Genomic DNA, 13,797 nt, shown 5'->3' on the forward strand with positions numbered 1-13,797 from the left:
CTGCTACCTGAAGAAGAACTCTGAAGCCCGAATTCATCAAATGGTTTCAAACAAAGAACAAGCGAAAATCGAAGCTGCAGTTGAAACAGAAGAAATCCAGATTGATGAAAGTAGTCCTAGCAGGAAGGTGAAAGTTGGGTCAGGACTCGAGGAGTCCTTCAAAGAAAGACTAATGTCCTTGCTCCGGGAGTACAAAGATGTTTTTGCCTGGATTCCAAGAGACATGCCCGGACTACATGAGTCCATAACAATGCACAACTTGGATGTCAACCCCAACAGAAAACCAGTCAATCAGAAGAGAAGGAATTTCTCCCCATAGAGGCAAAAAGCCATAGACGAAGAAGTGGAGAAGCTACTCAAAGCAGGAATCAACAAAGAAATTAAATACCCGGAGTGGCTAGCTAATATTGTCATGGTGAAGAAGTCCAACGGCAAATGGAGAATGTGTGTGGACTACACTTATCTGAATGATGTATGCCCGAAGGACCCATACCCTCTCCCAAATATTGATCAATTGATAGATGCTACCTCCGGACACATCATGCTAAGTTTCATGGACGCCTTCTCCGGATACAACCAGATCAAGATGAACCCGAAGGACATACCTAAAACAACATTCATAACTCACGGAGCAGTCTATGCTTATGTGATGCTGCCCTTCGGACTGACAAGCGTAGGATCCACGTACCAAATAGCCATGGACAAGATATTCAAGTCTCAGTTCGGAAGAAACTTGGAGTGCTATGTCGATGATATGATCTCCAAATCAACAACTATACCAGGACACGTAGAAGATCTCAAGGAGTGCTTTGACAACCTGAGGAAGAACCAACTTAAACTGAATCCGGAGAAATGCACCTTCGGAGTAGGAGCAGGCAAGTTCTTAGGATTCATGATCAGCAACAGAGGAATAGAAGCTAATCTGGAGAAGATAAAAGCAATCAAAGAGATGAGGGCTCCCAGGACCCAAAAAGATGTACAAAAGCTAGCGGGTTCCCTAGCAGCACTCAGGAGATTTATCTCAAAGTTAGCAGAGAGGTGCTTACCATTCTTCGATTTACTCAAAGGAGCAAGCAACAAGAAAGAGGTGAACTGGAGTCCGGAGTGCCAAAAGGCATTTGAGGAAATCAAGTCCTACCTCTCTCAGCCACCAGTCCTAACTATAGTTCAACCAGGAGAGCCTCTCTAATTATACTCTCAGCAGGAGCACAAGCAGTGGGAGCTGCCCTAATCAGGGATATGCGGAGATCACATGTCCGCAAAGGCCCTAGCTCATAAGATCATAAGACAAGGTTACTACTAGCCAACTATTTATCATGACGCAATAGAGTTCGTGAAGAAATGCAAAGAATGACAACTCTTCAGCAATGTGTCCCGGATCAGCCCGATCCTATCTTCCTCAGTCCTATTACCTATCCCCTTTGTTGTATGGGGTATTGACATTATGGGACCCTTTTCCCGGGCCAAAGGAGATCTCAAGTACTTGTTAGTCTCAATTGATTACATGACCAAATGGGTTGAAGCGAAAGTAATGAGTACAATTAATCAGCAAGACTGCATAAAGTTTATGGACAACATTTTGATGAGGTTCGGGATTCCACGAGTCCTAGTATCAGATAACGGACCACGGTTCATTGGATCAGAATTCGAGTCCTACCTTCAGGAGCGTGGGATCAAGCACAAAAAATCATCAGTAGCATATCCCCAAGGAAACGGCCAAGTAGAAGTCATCAACATAATCCTGCTCCGAGGTATTGAAAAGAGATTCAAAGAAAGCAAGAGCAAATGGCTAGAAGAACTTCCAAGCATACTATGGTCCTACAGGATAAGCCCCAGGACAAGCACCGGAGAAACTCCATTCAAACTAGCTTACGGCACAGAACTGATGCTTCCTATTGAGGTGGGATCTCCTTCTCACAAAGCAATAAACTTTAATGAAGAAGCCAACGAAGAAGGACTCAAAACAAATATGGAGCTAATTGATGAGGTCTGGGACCAAGCTGTAGAAAGGATGGAAAAATACAAGGAGAAGACTAGAGAGCACTTTAGTAAGAAGTCCAGAGTCAAAAACTTCCAAATGGGAGACTTAGTTCTTCGAGACACCGAAGCATCAGATCCTACGAACACTGGAAAGCTAATGCCCAAATGGGAAGGACCATACAAGATCAAAGAAGTCCTGAGGCCAGGAACCTACAAGCTCCTGAACATGGATGGCTCAGAAGTACCAAATACTTGGCATGGACTAAAACTAAGGAAATTCTACCAATAGGAAAAAACAAAAGCAACCAAAATCTTGTAGCCAATATGGCAAGCAACCAGTTTGTTTTTACTTATGCTTTGTATGAATGAAACTCCGGATTAATGAAAAGCATTTCTCTTTTTATAATTATTAAAACTACTCACTAGTCCGGACACACTATTAGTCAGGACTAGAGCAACCATATTTACTTAGAAATAATTTTCTAAGTAGAAAAGCCACCACTAGTCCAGAAAAGCTATTAGTCAGGACTAGAGCAACCATATTTACTTAGAAATAATTATCTAAGTAGAAAAGCCGCCACCAGTCCGGAAAAGCTATTAGTCGAGACTAGAGCAACCATATTTGCTTAGAAATAATTTTCTAAGTAGAGAAGCCACCACTAGTCCGGACAAGCTATTAGTCAGGACTAGAGCATCCATATTTGCTTAGAAACAATTTTCTAAGTAAAAAAGCCACCACTAGTCCAGACAATCTATTAGTCAGGACTAGAGCAACCATATTTACTTAGAATTATTTCCCAAGTAGAATTAAACAACCACTAGTCCGGACTAACTATGAGTCTGGACTAGAGCAAACATATTTACTTAGAATTATTTTCTAAGAAAAAATAAGCGACCACTAGTCCGGATCAACTAAGAGTCTGGACTAAAGCAAACATATTTACTTAGAATTATTTCCAAAGTAAAAATAAGCGACCACTAGTCCGGACCAACTATGAGTCTAGACTAGAGCAAACAGATTTACTTAGAACTATTTTTTAAGTACAAATAAACAACCACTAGTCCGGACTAACTATGAGTCTGAACTAGAACAAACAACAACTTAGAAAAAATTTCTAAGGCAAGAATAAACTACAAAGACAAAGCTCAATAACAACAAATGAAAGCAAACATTCAAAAGTTAACCGGACTCAAGTTTGCCCGGAGCCAAGTACAATTATTACAACCACAAGGGATTGAAAGTCTTAAACAATATCAAATTACAATTCAGAAAAAAAATCTAAGAGTCTGGAGCATTCGGCGGAAGAAAACTGGGGCAAGGACCATCGAAGGGTTCCGGATCACCGAGTCAAGCTTCAATGTTCTGCTTGGCCTTAATGAATTCTTCAACAAAACTATCCCAATTCGCCTCCGGATCAGTCTTGATATGTCTCTCAGCAATGACCCAGCAGCGACCAATCTCCGGAGCACCGGCATTCGCAATGGCCCTGTCATACTACTCGGACTTCTTGTACTCTTCAATGACTTCAGACTCTGACCTCACAGAGTAAAGCTGCTTCCGAAGTTCAGCTAAATCAGACTTTAAATCCGCAGCCTCCTTCTCAGCATTCTCAGTCCGGGTTGTAACCTCAGTGAGATGCTTATTCAGCCTGAAGAGAGATGTATCCTTGACAATGATCTGATCCCGGAGCTGACCAATCTCAATATCCTTATCAGCAATGGAGGTCAGAGCATTTTTCAAGTCATTGTATGCAAGGGAAGCAGCTCCGGCCATATAACCACCAAGCTATAAAACATGAGACACAAACCTCAGAAAAATACTCAAGGCAAGAATAGAAGATAAGTAGAAATCAAAGAAACGTTACATACCTGGCCCCAGATACGAGTACACTCCTTCATCGTAGCATCGAAACCGGAGTGATTCATCTCCTTCCACTCAGCTGGAGAAGGTATCTCAGCCTTAAAGCGTGCAACTTTCAACTCAAGCCCCGGACTGGACCTCTCCGGCTGTTCTTCAACAACGCCCTTTCCCTTGTCCACTCCGAACTCACCATAAACAGCAGCATTATGAGCCCGGGGAGGCTTTGTCCCAGAACTCCGGAGCCTCTTCTTCTTCCGGGCAGCCTTGACCTCCGGAACCTCCCCAAGAGGCTCAAGCTCCTCCAGATTCTCAAATCATCACCCATATCTACCTCAACATTCTGCTCGGGAGCCCTTTCATTCGCATCGGACTCCGGATTTGAGACAGTGTTGCTCTGAGACCCTTCCTCTACAGAAGCATTGGATCCGGACCCACCAACTGCAGCTTTTTTAGGCAGTTTGAAAGCCTTCCCCAAACCTTTCAAGGCATCACTGTATGCCGAGGAAGACATATCCGAATTGTAATACGGTAAACCTATCAGATAACAAAGCAAAAGACAAGTCAAAACAAACAATTTACAAAAACCAACCACTGCAGAGCAGTGTAACAAAGGAAATTAGTCCGGACACAAAAACAAATAACTTACACCCTAGCCTATTCATACTTCTGTGCATCATAAAGTGTCACGGGTCAACTGGAAACCCAAACATTTACAAAAAGCAAAGACTAGCCGGATAGCATCTCCCCGGAGAACATCCCTACGAAACCTAGACCGGACTCCCTTAGCAGCAACATAGGGGAAGTAATGTAAATCCAAACCCCTCAGCATAATCAGCTCCCTATTCCAGTGCTTCAATGTGAACTATTGAATGACGGGCCTGTAAGAGCCACCATAGCCGCACTTCGCAGCCCGGAATCGAATCTCATGAAATGGCATCTAGCTAGACCGGACTAAGCTGAAGATATGATACCACAACTTAAAAGTGGGTTGAACCTTAAACTGGTTGCAGGAGGCAATGAACCAGGTCATCCATTTAATCCTATTCGGAGTTATTTGCATATGAGACAACTGGTACTCATACTTGCACAGATGCTTTAGGAAAAAATGCCAGTGCGGATTCCATCTGAACCGCAGATGCTCCAGCCACACCGGAACGAACCCATCAGCCGGTCTGTAATATATCCTCTCTCTCCCAGCTCAGGCCACCTCCATTCAATCCGGGGGTCGAGCTGGAAAGCAGCCCGGATTGAAGGATCATGTGCCGCATGGTCCAAGGCGGCATACTCCTCTTTTAACTCATAAGGCTCTTTGGCCACAATACTATCTGTGAACTTTCTGTCAAATTCAGCCTTATCATAGGGCCCCGGACCGGCATTAGGCTGCCTTGCGTACCCGGACCTAATACTTCTATAATAGAAGCTATTCTCTATCTCATCACTCTTGGTGATGAAATAGCCCGGAGTGTCAACCCACAAACCCTCCGGAGTGCAAGGCATCTTCCTAGAAGATATCCTAGCAACGGTTAGTTTAGTGATATCGTTGGAATATTAGGTGGACGCCTTTTTCCCCATCTCGATGCGCTCGGAGTCACTAGTTGAGTCTAAATCAGAGTCTGACGGCCCAGGATAGCAAGAGATGTAAGGCTTTGCACGAGTTTTAGTCCGGACCATAAACCTAAAACAAGTGATAAAGGTTAGTCTAAATCCCTACAGATTATTTATCTTGAAAACTACATGGTCCGGACTACCCTATGTCCAATTTTACTTAAAGTTAAAAACAAACAGTCTAGAGACCCGAAGCTCAAAAGCCAATACACAAACACATACAGAATAACCATCAGCAAAAGTCCGGACTACAAAAACCCTACAAATAACATCTTAGTCCGGACTCAAGCCGCAAAAACACAAGAACCGCATTGACCAAATACAAAGCTACAAGTCCGGACTTAGCAATCAAGCCCAGACTCAACCAAAAAGCCCTAATCCCAGAAACACGATTACACGAAATCAAAACACCAAATCATGCCCAAAAACATATACATACATACTCATAAACACGTTCATAGCTATGAACACAAGAACCATACGAAACAAAACCAAAGCAGCTAACAGGATTTCGAAGCATATGCAAAATAAATACAAGAAAGCAGAAGAAACTTACAGGTTTAAAGAATATGGAGAGTTTGGGGATGACCGAGCAACGAATAGACAACCTCGAGTTCTCCCGTGAACAAACGCTGGAAAAGCTTCAGAGAATAAGAAGAAAGAAAAAGCGAGAAGAGAAAAGGTAAAAAAGAAAAGGAAGGGGGAGGAGTGCCTTTTATAGGCACGATGAATCCCAACAGTCTATAGCCACATGGCCAAATCTTGGCCATCCATCACAATCGTGTGTACACGGCAATTAATGTGCATCATTATTATGACACGTCTTTTAACCAGTAACAGCTGTAAGAATTCAAATCATTGGGGGGGAAATCCAAAAACCGTTTCAACTCCCAAGTCCGGACTGGGGGGCAAGAAAAACTCAAATTCTTCTAAAGACCACCAACTTTAGTCCTGATTGGCGAACTCAACGCAATCCGGACTAGGGGCAAGAAAAGCTCAAATTCTTCTAAAGACAACAAACTTTAGTCCTGATTGGCTGAACTCAACGCAATCCAGACTAGGGGCAAGAAAAGCACAAATTCTTCTAAGAACAACCAACCTTAGTCCTGATTGGCTGAACTCAACGCAATCTGGACTAGGGGCAAGAAAAGCTCAAATCCTTTTAAAGACAACAAACTTTAGTTCTGATTGGTTGAACACAACGTAATCCGGACTGGGGAGCTATAAAAGCACAAATTCTTCTAAGAACAACCAACCTTAGTCCTGATTGGCTGAACTCAACGCAATTCGGACTGGGGGCCAAGAAAATCTCAAATTCTTCTAAAGAGAACCACCTTTAGTCCTTATTGGCCCAACTCAACGCAATTCGGACTGGGGCAAAAAAAAAACTCAAATTCAATTAAAGACCACCAACTTTAGTCCTGATTGGCTGACCCCAAACCAATCCGGACTGGGGCCAAGAAAAGCTCAAATTATTTCCAGAACAACCAACCTTAGTCCTGATTGGCTGAACTCAACGCAATCCGGATTAGGGGGCAAGAAAAACTCAAATTCTTCTAAGAACAACCAACCTTAGTTCTGATTGGCTGAACTCAACGCAATCCGGACTGGGGGCAAGAAAAGCTCAAATACTTCTAAAGACAACAAACTTTAGTCCTCATTGGCTGAACTCAACACAATCCGGACTGGGGGCAAGAAAAGCACAAATTCTTCTAAGAACAACCAACCTTAGTCCTGATTGGATAAACTCAATGCAATCCGAACTAGGGGGCAAGAAAAGCTCAAGTCCTTCTAAAGACAACAAACTTTAGTCCTGATCGGCTGAACTCAATGCAATCCGGACTGGGGGCAATAAAAGCACAAATTCTTCTAAGAACAACCAACCTTAGTCCTGATTGGCTGAATTCAACGCAATCGGGACTGGGGGGCAAGAAAAGCTCAAATTCTTCTAAAGACAACAATCAAAAGCTCATGTTCTTCAAACAAGCCCAAACTTTCTCCCTCATCCATAAAATATGCATAATGGAGTGGGGGGCACATGATAGTACATGTAGCTCCTGCAAGGACTAGTCCTGGACTTCTAACTCCATATAGCTCCTGAAAGAACTAGTCCTGGACTCCTAACTCAGTCCAGTCCCGTACACTGCTAGTCCTGACTAGCCCAATCCCGAAATCCCAACCTTGAAAAATCCCAACACGTGAGGCACTTGCCTAAGCACATGACAGGGACAACTGTCACCCATCAATCATGGGAATAATCAGGGCACGTGTTAGAAGATCCTCAGAACACTCATCGGCCAGTCCCGCACTGACACGTGTAAAGCATCCACTCCAACTAGGTGTCCCCCGCTCCCAGAACCAATGGTTGCGATTTAAAGATACCAACCCCAAAACCCTATCCTTGGGCTATAAATAGCCCAAGAATGTAAGGTTTTGGGGTTAATCACTCTCTCACACTCATATACATACACAACCACCTTGCATTCATATTTATCTTCATCTTCCCCAAAAGCGAGTTCTTACTCTCACACCGGAGGCGCCGCGGGACCCAAACCTCCCTTCCGGTGTTGTTTTGTAGGAACCCTGTTAGATATATTTGATAATGTCATGGCTAATATATTTTATGTTTAGATTTCAGATCTTATTTGAACAGGACAAATCAGTACTTAACTGATCAGTACTTATACTGGATGTCAGGACTTAAGGGATATCAGTACTTATGTTATCAGGAGATAAGCATCAGGAGATAGATATCAGAACTTAAGTGCTGAAGGACGATCAGATAAGGACAGTAGCTGATTAAAGTTAAGAAGATCAAGATAAACATAAGAAGAGATATGCATGAAGAAGGAATTCTATAAAGAATGGAATACTTGGAAGAAAAGATATCTGATTGATATATATTAGGAAGCAGAATTATATTCCATATCAATTAGCGATTATCTTGTAACTGTGTAATATATAAACACAGACATAGGGTTTACACTATAAGTGTTATCATTATCGAGAATATTATTTATTGTAACCCTAGCAGCTCTCGTGATATTTTGTTCATCACTGAGAGATAACAGTTTCAGTTTGTAACAGAGTTTATTATTTCAATAAAGTTTGTTTTCTGTTACTTAAGTTCTTGAAGTTCGATTTGATTGTAATAAACATTGTATTCACCCCCTCTACAGTGATAGTGTGACCTAACAAGTGGTATCAGAGCATTCTGTTAACATACATACAGTTAAAGATCCAAACACAATCATGTCTGACACAGAAACTCCAACTAAGCCTACCAAAACTGAGGAATCATCAAAGACATCAATTCAGAGTCGATATGAGACTATCAGAGTTCCCATATTGAGACCATCTGAATATCCCATATGGAAGGTAAGGATGACCATGTTTCTGGAAGCAACAGATCCAGAATATCTTGATAGAATCAAGGAAGGGCCTCACAAACCTACCAAGCTCGCTGTTGTAGTTGCAGGTGAAGCAGCAAAGACTGTACCAAAGGAAAAGAGTGATTACACTGCTGAAGATATAGCATCTATTGCTAAGGATGCCAAGGTACGACACTTACTGCATAGTGCCATTGATAATGTAATGTCAAACAGGGTAATCAACTGCAAGACTGCCAAGGAGATATGGGATGCACTGGAGACAAGGTGTCAAGGAACTGAAACAGTTAAGAAAAACAGGAAGACAATACTCACTCAAGAGTATGAACATTTTGACTCAAAATCTAATGAGTCATTGAATGATTTATATGATAGATTTGTCAAACTTTTGAATGATTTGTCATTGGTTGATAAAGAGTATGATCTTGAAGATACCAACCTAAAATTCCTGTTAGCTCTTCCTGAATGCTGGGATTTGAAGGCAACAACAATAAGAGACAACTACAATCTTGATAAAACAACTCTTGATGAAATCTATGGAATGCTCAAGACTCATGAACTTGAGATGGAACAAAGAAGTAAGAGGAAAGGAGGAAAGTCAAGGACAGTTGCTCTCAAGGCTGAAGAGGAATCCCCCAAAGCACCTTCCTCAAAGAAAGACAAGGGTAAAGCTCTTTTCATAAAGTCTGATACTGAGTCATCAAGTTCTGAGAGTGATGATGACTCAGATTCTGAAAGCTTGCCTGAAACTGATGCTGATGAGGAGATGATGAAGCTGTGTGCTCTTATGGTGAAAGGAATCACAAAGATTGCATACAGGAAGTTCAGGAAGGGAAAGAAGTTTTCCAGGAAAGGCATAAGTTCTGATAAGAAGAATTTCAGAAGATCTGAAGGAAGAGGAGTAAAGTCTGACAGAGGAGATTACGCCAATGTTAAATGTTATAATTGTGGTGAGAAAGGCCACATATCTCCTGATTGCAAGAAGACCAAGAGTGACAAAGGCAAAGCTCTTGTCACAAAGCAGAAAAGCTGGACAGACACCTCAGACTCTGAAAGTGAGGAGAACTATGCATTGATGGCAAATGCTGATAAATCAAGTTCTGAGAGCAGTTCTGAAGCTGCTGAAACAAAGGTACCTCAGACTACTTATGCTTTTCATACTGATGATATTAATGAGTTGAGAAGATATCTTAAAACCATGTTTGTTAGTTATAGAGATCAAACTTTAACATGTGAAAGATTAACTTCTGAAAATCTTGCTTTTAGGAAAAGAAATGATTTCTTAGAAAAAGAGTTAGTCATGTTCCATCAAACTCAGAAGGATAGAGATGATGCTTTTTATGTTAGGGATGAAGTGCTAAAAATGAATGAATCTCTAAAAACTGAGTTAGAAAAGGAGAGAGAGATTATTAGGACTTGGACTAACTCTGGCAAAACAACTCAAAATTTGCTAAGCAGTGGAAACTGGAAAGAGGGCTTAGGTTATGGAGATAATAAAAATGAAAAAGGAACTGTAGAAATTAAGCCTGTTGATAAGCAAAAGCCGAAGTTAAAACCTGTTAAGTTTGTAACTGAAAAATCTGAAAATGAGAAATCAGAAGTTAAAAAGGAATTAGCTTATGACAAACTAAAACAGGAAAAGACAGCTGAAGTTAACATAGGCTTAATGACAAAGAAGCAGCTTAAGCATAAGCTGAAAGATGTTAAGAATGCAAACAAGGTAAAATCACCTAGGAAAAACAGGAATGGAAAGGAAGGTGTAAATAAAAGCAATAACTATAAATCTGTTCCTGATGCTCCTTGGAAAGCATGTCATAACTGTGGAAGTTCTAACCATCTGGCTTCTTTTTGCAGGAAGAATAAGAATATTAACTCCTTATCTTCAAAATCAGGAGTTAAGAGTCAGTCTGTTAGATACAAACCACAAAATCCTTGTTTTCATTGTGGTAGTTTATGGCATTCCATTTATACTTGTAAGGAATATCATAGTTTGTACTATGATTATTATCAAATAAAACCTTCTTTAAAGAAAGTTTCTGTTGTTCCTTCTAGTGTAAGTTCTGATTCAAAGTCTGGTAGTATAAGTTCTGATAAGAAAACTGTTAACATAAAATCTGATACTAAATCTGCTGCAAATGTTAACAAACCTAAAAAGGCCAAAGGATCCAAGCAAGTCTGGGTCCTTAAAACTAATAATTAGTGGTCTTCTTGATTGCAGGGCAACAGGAAAAATATTTTAGTTCTGGACAGTGGATGTTCAGGACATATGACTGGAAATAAGGCCCTGCTATCAGACTTTGTGGAGAAAGCTGGCCCAAGTGTTTCTTATGGAGATGGCAACATTGGAAAAACTTTGGGATATGGCAATATCAATCTTGGGAATGTCATCATTAAAGATGTAGCTCTGGTCTCAGGACTTAAACACAACTTACTGAGTATAAGTCAAATCTGTGACAGAGGTTATCATGTTGATTTCTTTGCAGAACATTGTGAAATAGTTAGTAAATCTAAAGGAAGAGTTGTTCTGAAGGGATTCAGGCGTGGTAACATTTATGAAGCTAAGCTTTCAACAAGTTCTGATGGTTCTGCAATCTGTTTAGTGAGTAGAGCCTCAATTGAAGAAAGCTGGAATTGGCACAAGAAACTCTCTCATTTAAACTTCAACAAGATAAATGAACTGATCAAGAAAGATCTTGTGAGAGGACTGCCAAAATCAGTGTTTGCTCCTGATGGTCTTTGTGACTCATGTCAGAAGGCCAAACAAAGAAAATCTTCATTCAAGAGCAAGACTGAATCATCAATTCTTGAGCCTTATTATCTACTTCATGTTGATCTATTTGGTCCAGTGAATGTCATGTCTATTGCAAAGAAGAAATATGCGTTGGTCATAGTAGATGAGTTCACCAGATACACATGGGTGTATTACTTGCATACAAAAAGTGAAACTGCATCTATCTTGATTGATCATGTCAAACGTCTGGATAAATTGATCAAAGATTCTGTGAAAATTTTGAGGAGTGATAATGGCACTGAATTCAAGAATCTGATAATGGAAGAGTTCTGCAAAAATCATGGAATAAAGCAGGAATTTTCTGCTCCTGGAACTCCACAGCAAAATGGAGTTGTTGAAAGGAAGAATAGAACTCTCATTGAAGCTGCACGAACAATGCTTGAAGAAGCAAAGCTTCCAACCTATTTCTGGGCTGAAGCTGTGCAGACTGCTTGTTTTACTCAAAATGCAACACTCATTAACAAGCATGGAAAAACACCATATAAGATGGTGAAGAACAAGAAGCCAAATCTGAAATACTTTCATGTATTTGGATGTAAGTGTTTTGTTCTCAAGACTCATCCTGAACAGCTATCCAAGTTTGATCTAAAAGCTGATGAGGGAATCTTTGTTGGATATCCACTTTCCACAAAAGCCTTCAGAGTCTATAATTTGAGAACAAAAGTGGTCATGGAATCTATCAATGTCTCTTTTGATGACAAGAAGATCACTGGACTTGAAGATTGCATTGATCATGATCAGCTGAGATTTGAAAATGAAGATTCATATTCTGATACCTTAAGTCCTGACAGTCTAAGTCCTGATACTGTAAACTCTGATGGATTAAACTCTGATGTTATTGAAACTGTGGTGACTACATCAAAGGAAGATGCACCAATGCAGGGGGAGCATACTCAAGATATTCTCACATCTCAAGAAGCATCAGAACACACATCTGGCTCTTCAAGTTCTGATTCGTCAAGTTCTGATAAGCCAAGTACTGATATTGCTGAAAATCTAAATGCTGAAGAATCCAACTCAGAGAGCATAGTTTCAGGGGGAGCATCAGAAAATGAAAACGAAGACAGCATGAATCATGGGGGAGCATCCAGTTCTAGAGAAAACCTTCCATCTGCAAGGAAGTGGACAAAATCACATACACCTGATTTGATAATTGGAAATCCTGATGCAGGTGTCAGAACTAGAACAGGTACTTCTAATGAATGTCTTTACAATTATTTTCTCTCTCAGTCTGAGCCAAAGAAAGTGGAAGAAGCTCTTCAAGATGCTGATTGGGTGCAAGCAATGCAGGAAGAGTTGAATGAATTTGAAAGAAACAAAGTCTGGACCTTAGTGCCAAGACCTAAGAATAGATCTGTTGTTGGTACAAAATGGGTATTCAGAAATAAAACTGATAGTGATGGCATAATTACAAGGAACAAGGCAAGGCTGGTTGCAAAAGGATATTCTCAACATGAAGGAATTGACTATGATGAAACATTTGCACCAGTTGCTAGGTTAGAAGCCATAAGGATATTCATGGCTTATGCTGCTCACAAAAAGTTTACTGTCTTTCAAATGGATGTGAAAAGTGCTTTTCTCAATGGAGAATTGGAGGAGGAAGTATATGTTGAACAACCTCCAGGCTTTGTAGATTCCAAACATTCAGATTATGTCTACAGGCTTGATAAAGCACTTTATGGACTTAAGCAAGCTCCTAGAGCATGGTATGAGACTTTAGCTCAGTTTCTTCTGGAAAGTGGATTCAACAGAGGAACTATTGACAAAACACTATTCTATCTCAACCATGGCAAGGACTTACTTTTGGTCCAGATTTATGTTGATGATATCATCTTTGGGTCTCCAAATGACAAACTTTGCAAAAAGTTTGCCAAACTAATGCAGTCAAGATATCAGATGAGTATGATGGGAGAACTTAGTTATTTTCTGGGCCTTCAAGTCAAGCAGAGTGAAGAAGGCACTTTTATTTGTCAATCTAAGTACACCAGAAACTTGCTGAAGAAATTTGGAATGCAAGACTGTTCAAGTGCATCCACTCCCATGGCCACTGCAACAAAACTGGATAAGGATACTGGTAATTCATTAGATATTACTGATTACAGAGGTATGATTGGCTCACTTCTCTATCTAACTGCTAGTAGACCAGATATCATGTTTGCTACCTGTCTTTG

Source organism: Apium graveolens, chromosome 3 (genome assembly GCF_009905375.1).
Source record: "Apium graveolens cultivar Ventura chromosome 3, ASM990537v1, whole genome shotgun sequence".
Taxonomy (NCBI): domain Eukaryota; kingdom Viridiplantae; phylum Streptophyta; class Magnoliopsida; order Apiales; family Apiaceae; genus Apium; species Apium graveolens.